The following is an 8,087-nucleotide window of genomic DNA, read 5'->3' on the forward strand; positions in this document are numbered from 1 at the left end:
TTATTTAAGAAAAAATTGTGATGATAACTACAGCCTCCTACAGTCCTCCCGTCTTAACTAACCTTATTATAGTCAAATTCTTTAAGCAGCTCACGCTCAATCACTTCCTATTGAAACTCAGCTCCCCTCCCGATATTCTCCCATCCTCACTCCTAGATAACACCTACCCTTGTCCATCCATTACCACACTCCTTGCCTTCCAATCACGTCAACTTCCAGAATGTCCCTCCCTAGTACCTCCGAAACACTCCCTTCCTTTCCTATTCTCCCTCAACGAAACCACGTCTATGTGCCCTCATTCCCTACCTTACCCTTTTCTTTCTTATTCACATTTGCATGCAGCCACTGCGAGCAGCCTCACCTGTTCACGCTCCTCTCTGTGAAAAAGTTACATCCTTATGCTTGCTGTTTATGTAATCCTTACGTACACGCTCACGTCCTCTTAAATAACGGTCAATCACCCTCCTAATTACCTCCACGTGACTCCTTCCCCCACTGCCTGCACGCAATGTTAAAAAGAACTGCACCTGAAGTTTCCACCTCAAAAACTTCGACTCCCACAATACAGTCGCCATTCCCCCGAAAAAGGCTTAATACGTTATCTGTAATTGAATTTAAAACTGCCAAAAAACATGCTGAATATATAAAGTCAGTTCCCTCATTAACAATCCCCACAAAAATTATATATAATGCGCCTCTGTGAATCAATAAATACTATGCTTTCTTGCGTAGCCCTTGAATCAATTAACCAAAATCCATATTAATGTGCTTAAAATAAATACAATATGCTTAAAAAAAATCACTATAACCAGAAACATCATTGTGTTCGTAAACATTAAAAAATTAACAAGTATCTATTTAGACTGAAAAATACGTGAAAATAAATCATTACAAAACACTTAAAGATTCACAATGGACCATCCATGCCAAATGTTCACTGATATTGCTCTTCTTATCGGTCCATGTTTACGCGGTCTCCGCAGTGACAAACTCTAATTTGTGATGATTCTCTATTTTTAGTCACTCGTACTTAATCGCGGGGTGCAAAAACTCGTTAAGGCGATGAATTCTGAGAAGAGACATAAAGAGTCTGCACTCCTTCTCTTGAATTTGAAGATACCATCCTTAAACGTATTCATATAATTGCGTACTACCAGTAATATGCGGATCACCCAAAACCACAAAAACCGCATACAGGAGACACAACAAGCTCCAGGGGACTCCCAGCATCTGCCCAGTTGACCTACTGCCTGGACTTGCAACTGGAACTGCTGGCCTCCGCTAGATTGAGGTCCTGATCCTCAAGTGGCGACCCTTACATCCTGGACGCTTTGTGAGGCATCAGTTGAACTACTTCTCAAAGAAAAGGAGAAATCCTGAGTTTTTGGGCTCTTCAAGACCACATACAGGCATGTTTGCACCAAGATCTTGTCAACTGCACTGTTCATAGCGCCGGGATGCCTCAGGGTAGCTGTGCGCTATATAAGTTTTAATAATAATAAATAATAACTGGCAGTATGAAGCACCAGTGAATCTGACTCTTCTGGCTACAGCGACCACCAGCTACATAAGATCTGCACTTCACGCTACAGCATCGGCAACCTGAGGTGCCCGCCAAATCAAATCTCCAGAAACAACTGTTCGCAACGCTCAACAGGATCTTCGTGCTAAAGCAATGACCATCCGCAACGCACAGCCAGCTTTTCAAGCTACAGTGGCAACCATCTATGATGAACTCCTTGCCCTTCATGGCCCCCTCCACCACGAACTAGACTCTTCGTGCTAGACTTTTGAAGGCAACTCCTTCAACAGGCCTCCCCTGGTTCTTGCATTATTTATTTATTTGATCGACCAACAGCATGATCATATACATCACAAAAATCTCAAATACATAATATTGCATAGAAACAATTAGGAACAATTCTTAAAACATAGCTAATACAATGGTTTTTAACATAGTTTAGCTCGACTGTCAAGTGCACTTAAGACAGATTACAATTTTACAAATCTAAAAAAGACAGGGATATCGGTTTAAAGACACATATATTAAAGCTAGTTAAACCCCAACACTTATTTTAATGCAACTTTCGATCTCTGCCACCAAGCATATAACAGGTATCTGGTTATTGTAAAAACAAGCCACTTTGTTGTATCTGACCTGAATATGCATAAAGCTTCAGAGGGGCATGAAAAGGAGAGCAGTCGGCAGGCTGGAATAATCCATGATTTCCTTGAGTTTGCACACGCAGGACAGAAAAAAATAAAGTGTTCTATGATTTCTGCAGTAGAATGACAGGACGGGCACAAGGGAGATATATTAACATTTGCCCAACTGTTTTTCCATGCATTTAGTGGAAGAGTCCCTGTCCTAAAATTGTATGTAAAGTGCTGGTGCCTGGGGGGGGGTTCAATATCATCATTATACATGTCAAACTTAAAACAACGTTTAACATTTAAAAATTGTAGAGTTAGAGTGCCTCGTACTACAGTATTGATACCATAAGAATCAACAAAGTCCCAATATCGCTGTTTTTTAACAGGGGGGCCATTTTTAGGTCTCGCTAAGCCAGCGCATGTGCTGCTCTGAGAGATTTAGTATCGGGTTTTTAAAGTGCTGCCACACCAGGATTTGGTTGGCCTAGCGCTTGCTTTCATGCGAGCGTGCACTCGCGCAGCCGCCATCTGCCTCCCTTCCAGCGCTTCCCAGCTGACCAAGCTTAGCCGTGTATGATTCCCAATGAAGCACCCGCTGGTGCACATCACCGTCCTATCTCCTCAATTATAACATACATTTTTCTGTTGTGATGTCATGAATTGATGGGTCTTTCATGGTTTATGATGTCAAAAGCACATATTACCGAAAGACATGCAATCTTTAAATATTTATGCAGCTTCAGTGATTGTTTTTGTGTGATTATTTGGTGGTTTTTGCTAATTGAGTTCTCAATAGCAATCTTGAGCGCTACCTGCTTTTGGGCATTGTTATATTGCACTCAGGCTTTTCTTCTATTACTGTTAATTAAATCCTGACCCTACTCGCTCTAAAGAGCCTCTCACAGACACTCTCTCACAGACTCACTCTCTCACAGACTGACTGACTCACTCTCACCGACTGACTGACTCACTCTCGCTTAAAGACTCACTCTTGCTTAAAGACTGACACTCGCTTAAAGACTGACACTCGCTTAAAGACTGACACTCGCTTAAAGACTGACACTCGCTTAAAGACTGACTCTCGCTTAAAGACTGACTCTCGCTTAAAAAGACTGACTCTCGCTTAAAGACTGACTCTCGCTTAAAGACCGACTGCCTCACTGACCGACTGCCTCACTGACCGACTGCCTCACTGACCGACTGCCTCACTGACCGACTGCCTCACTGACCGACTGCCTCACTGACCGACTGCCTCACTGACCGACTGCCTCACTGACCGACTGCCTCACTGACCGACTACCTCACTGACCGACTACCTCACTGACCGACTACCTCACTGACTGACTGACTCTCTCACTCTCATTCACTCTGAATGACTGACTCTTAATGACTGACTCTCACTGTCTGACTCTCTCACTGACTGACCTTCACCCTCCTGTTATTTAAGCCCCCATAACAAAAAAAACACAACAAGCAACCATTAGGACAGGCAGATACAAGCTGCCAGCATTGAAAGGACAAAAAAAACTCAAGACATTATTTTTAATACTTTTTTAATATGGTCGTTTAGTTGTACATAATGCTTTTTTGGTCCTATCTAAGGTAACAAAAATGCTTTTGACACTTCTTTATTATATAACTTTTCAGCATGCTGCAAACTTCTGTACAGCACAGCTTAAAGAAATAGGTAAAGTCAATATCTCTGGCTAAACACTTATAAGTTCCCAAAGGCGAGACCTATTGGCTATGCCCATGCTTGATTTTAGTAATAGACTGTGGGGCCTCCCACATCACTTCCAGGCCCAGTCTAAAGAGCCACCCCCATGACCCTATTAAACCAGGCCAGTCTGTCTTTGGACGGTTAATAATTCCACCACTGCTTCCTTTACCCGAATCTGGGTACTATTAGTCCAAAGTCTGACCCAAAACGTTAAAGCTTTGAGAACAGCAAAATGTGTAATGGACTTAAGCGCTAAGTCACGGCATAGTGGCAGTATGGGTGTATTGATCAGAAGATTGAGGATTACCCTTAAGAATTTGTTTTCCGCTACCTCTAACTGTTTCACTTTCTCCAGCCCCCACAGTTCAACCCCATAAAGGGCCGCACCTAGGCCTTTGGCCCTAAATATTTCAAGTATGGGAGAGATTGGGCAGAAAATGTAGTGTTTTACCCTCTTTTCTACTGCAAAGTCTGCATGTTGAAGTGCCAGCTCACACTTCTGGATTTGCAATGACCATGATAGATTATCACTGATTCTGACTCCCAGGTTGTCGAAAACCTTAACCTGTTCTAGGAGTGGGGTACCCATCATCAGTTTCCATTTGGTGGATTTATAAGGGTTAAAAACCATGTATTTTGTTTTAGAGCAGTGAATCTCAAGGCCCCGATCCTTGCATGCTTCTGCAAACTTATTTAGGACATTCTGAATGCCTATCGGGGTCTTAGAGATGAGCAATGTATTGTCTGCGAATAGCAAAGAGGGTATAAAGCTACCAGCTTGGTGGGTCACCTCCACAATCATATAACTCTTCTATTAGCCTGTTCATGTACAAAGTGAAAAGGGACAAGCACACAACCCTGGCGCACCCCTTTGGAAATTATTATGCTTTTACAGAGGCTACCATCAGACTTTCACCTAACTTTTTCGAAGTTGTCATGATGTAAACAGACCAATAGGTGGAGTAAATCGCCTAGGAGTCCTAAATTTCTAAGTGTGGCCCAAAGCTTGTTGCGGTCAATGGAATCATATGCCGTTTTGAGGTCAACAAATACGACGTATGAGTGACACTTCCGGATCTTCACTTCCTTCCAAATAAGCAACAAGAATCTAAACACTTGATGTCGCGGATGACCTAAAACCTGCCTGCAGGTTTGAAATAGTGTTGTTCTCCTCTATCCAATTTTGGAGACGTAGCAGAATTACTTTGCAAAAACCTTTTTGGGAGACATCTATAAGACTTATTGGTCTATAATTTAAAGGGTCCCCTTTGTCTCCTTTTTTAAAAATGGGAATTATTTTGGCTCCTTTCCAAATTGGGGGATGTCCCCACCTCGCTGGATGGCATTAAAGACCTTTTGGAGCAATGGGCCCGAAATGTTAGGCTCTTCTTTGTACAGGTCTCCTGAGAGTCTGTCTAGGCCAGGAGCTTTCCCTGTCTGGAGTAGGTTAATTGCTGTTATAATTCCCTTAAGGGAGAACCCTTCAGCGTATTCCTGTGTTGACATTCGGATACGTTCCCCTGCTACTGCTACTATTCCCTTCACTGGCTCAGGGGCCACACCAATATAAAGCGTTTGGAAGCCTCAGCTAGTGTATGCCAATTGTCAGCCTCCCAACTTCTTTTAGCCCTGTCCTGGGCCCTCTTGTACATCGTCCTTCTGTTTTTAATGTTGTCTTGTGTCCCCAGCTTTAATCCCACTGTTACATTGTCCTTAGCTAATCTGCACTCTTCATTATACCACGAGGCGATGTTTCGTTTGGACGTGTTAAAATGAAACAATTTGCTAAAATAAGGTTAAATGCTGTTAGTTCCTGTATCTGGCCCGCGCTCCATCCCAGTCGGCCTGAACTTGTGACTTTCACCCGGACTTGTATGACCAGATAGCAGTGGGTGACAATTTGTGCTTTTAGGTGCTATACTTGAGCTTTGCTTGTGTTTCACCCAGGCAAGAATTGCGACTGCTGCTTGAGTACGGTTTTGCCCCTCCCCCAGTAACCTAATTTCCTAAATAAGATCAACTTTACTGTAACATAATTTAAACATTTTGCCATAAATTACTTTTCAGCATTTTTTTATCCTTAGAATGACATAATTTAAACAATTTCAGCTAATCACATGGTTAACTAACTAAATAATATAAAAACAAGTTAACTGTACGACAAATTTCAGGCAGATTGTACAGTGTGGAGTGGTTTTACGATTAAAAATACTACTAGACATTTGACGAAAAGTTTGGGCAGGATTGCAATTACCTTGTCTGAGACCCATAGAAAAGAGTTAGAATTAACTTGACATTTGTGGCAGTTAAAGCCTTGAGCACTATTTTTTGTATTCTTATAGGTCTTTGGGAATCCGCCCTGAAACACCTAACTCCCTATTAGTTAAATGAAAAAGAGGGTCCTCTCCTTTCTGTATGTACTACGCGAAATAAATACACTAATTTAGATGTTTGAGGGCCAATTCACAAAGGCAGGGTGCGTAAGTCTGCTAAAGAAGTTCTACTTTATGTACTTAAAAATGCCTTGTAAATGAGCCCCCAGTCACCTTGTCATGTAGCGCATAGCTGCCAAGGTTTCAGATTGCTTATGTGTGACATTTTCATAATTTTAATGTAATTATGAGTGACATTCAATGATTACGAGTGACACTTTCTCGTGCGCAAAATCAACGCTATGTAGACGGGGGAAACATATAAATATCAAAAATTACAACTATTTGAGCAATGAAAAACTTTAGGATCATCTTAACTGCTTCAAAAAAGCACCAGGAATGGAAGGGGACTGTGAGACAGACTGACCCAAACAGGATGTGAGGCCCCAGTGAGCATGAGCTCAGTTGCCTGTTAATAAATTATCACAATTAGTCAGTCTTGGTTTCAATCTGCAGCTGCATGGTGTTCTGGAGGGCACTAGAATATTCTGCACATTGAAGCCTCAACTTTCGAAGAAAAGCTCATCAGTATCCTGATTAAATGCACCCCAGCAGCGCTGACTCAATGCATCTCCAGCAGTGTCAGTATCTAGTGCTCTGCTCGTTACGGCCAGAGGTGCAGACTTTGAACTAGGAAACCATGTTCGAGCCATAGCAACTCAACATCCTGGGCACATCACTTCAAAAATGTTTACCTTGTGTAATAAAAACTAGTACTCATATAATGCGCTCCAATAACCTCGGGTCAACTTCGTGATGTATAAAGTTAAAAAAACAAAATAGGGGTGTGTACATAGCCTAAACTCCTTCCATAACGCGCGAGTTCATTCACAAACTGATAGATTTCAGTACAAATGTCAAATTAAAATACAGGAACAACCCAGTCTGAAGATTGCATTCATGGGATGTTGGTTTTCATTAAATTGTTTATTGAAGTGTAGTGTTACAGTTCAAGACCAATAATCATTCCTTGGTACGGTGTATTTTTCTGCAGGTACATGCCTTAGAGACAGTTGCATATGTTGAAACCGTCTATTTGTTAAAGGTGGCGAGATTTTTTTTTTTTTAAGACAGGAATATATGAGCGCTGCTTACAATTAAACAAGTCATTCCACCCACGCACACTATGTACAGTGAAGTTCAAACACCTGGCTTGCAAACTCTTCAAAAAACAGTTACGCCAAATGTAAACACACTAATACGGAGCTCCCGCACAAAACAGAAAGCGAAACCAGATCGTCATACGTCAGGTACCCAATCCGTAAACCAGTGAGGAACGCATTAACAATAAACTTCTTTTTAATTCGTCGCCACACAGGAACAACGTACCTTGAAGGCTACGAAGCCAACGTGCAGCGCCTTCTTCCAGGGAGATCTGTCTAAACGAAACACTTCCTGTTAACCGCAGTAAGGCTGCCCACAGAGGGCGTGTGAGCTATATTTAAAGCGACAGGCACTCTGAAAAAGCCAGTGTTGGCACGCGGAGACTACCTTGAGCTGTTGCATAGTTCTTTTCAAAAATGGTTTTACTCATGCCAAATCTATGATACTACCAACTGGTTTCATTTGGGATCTTTTAGTGAGACCGGGTTTTAATCATATGCACATTGCATTCTGCGGCTTGTATTGTTGAGTGTATTTATTTCAGACTATAAATACCAGTATGCAAACGGATATTGGCTCAAAAGCCAGGACTAGCTGAAGGAGTTGCATATTTGGGAGTATTTACTAGCTTTGATGTATTGCCAATTGACAGAGACATACAATGGGACTCTCAGTGA

General features: G+C 41.9%; 1 protein-coding gene across 3 annotated transcripts in view; it reads right to left on the reverse strand.

Annotated features, from left to right (window-relative positions):
- The window catches only part of AMACR (alpha-methylacyl-CoA racemase), a 613,095-nt gene extending 605,338 nt beyond the window's left edge, over positions 1-7,757 (reverse strand). For all 3 annotated transcript variants that reach the window (XM_078674919.1, XM_078674917.1, XM_078674920.1), the window contains exon 1: positions 7,636-7,757. The gene's annotated coding sequence lies outside the window, so the exon portion shown is untranslated. The remainder of the gene's footprint in view (positions 1-7,635) is intronic.
- Positions 7,758-8,087: the final 330 nt, after the last annotated feature.

This window comes from Lissotriton helveticus, chromosome 2_1 (genome assembly GCF_964261635.1).
Source record: "Lissotriton helveticus chromosome 2_1, aLisHel1.1, whole genome shotgun sequence".
Taxonomy (NCBI): domain Eukaryota; kingdom Metazoa; phylum Chordata; class Amphibia; order Caudata; family Salamandridae; genus Lissotriton; species Lissotriton helveticus.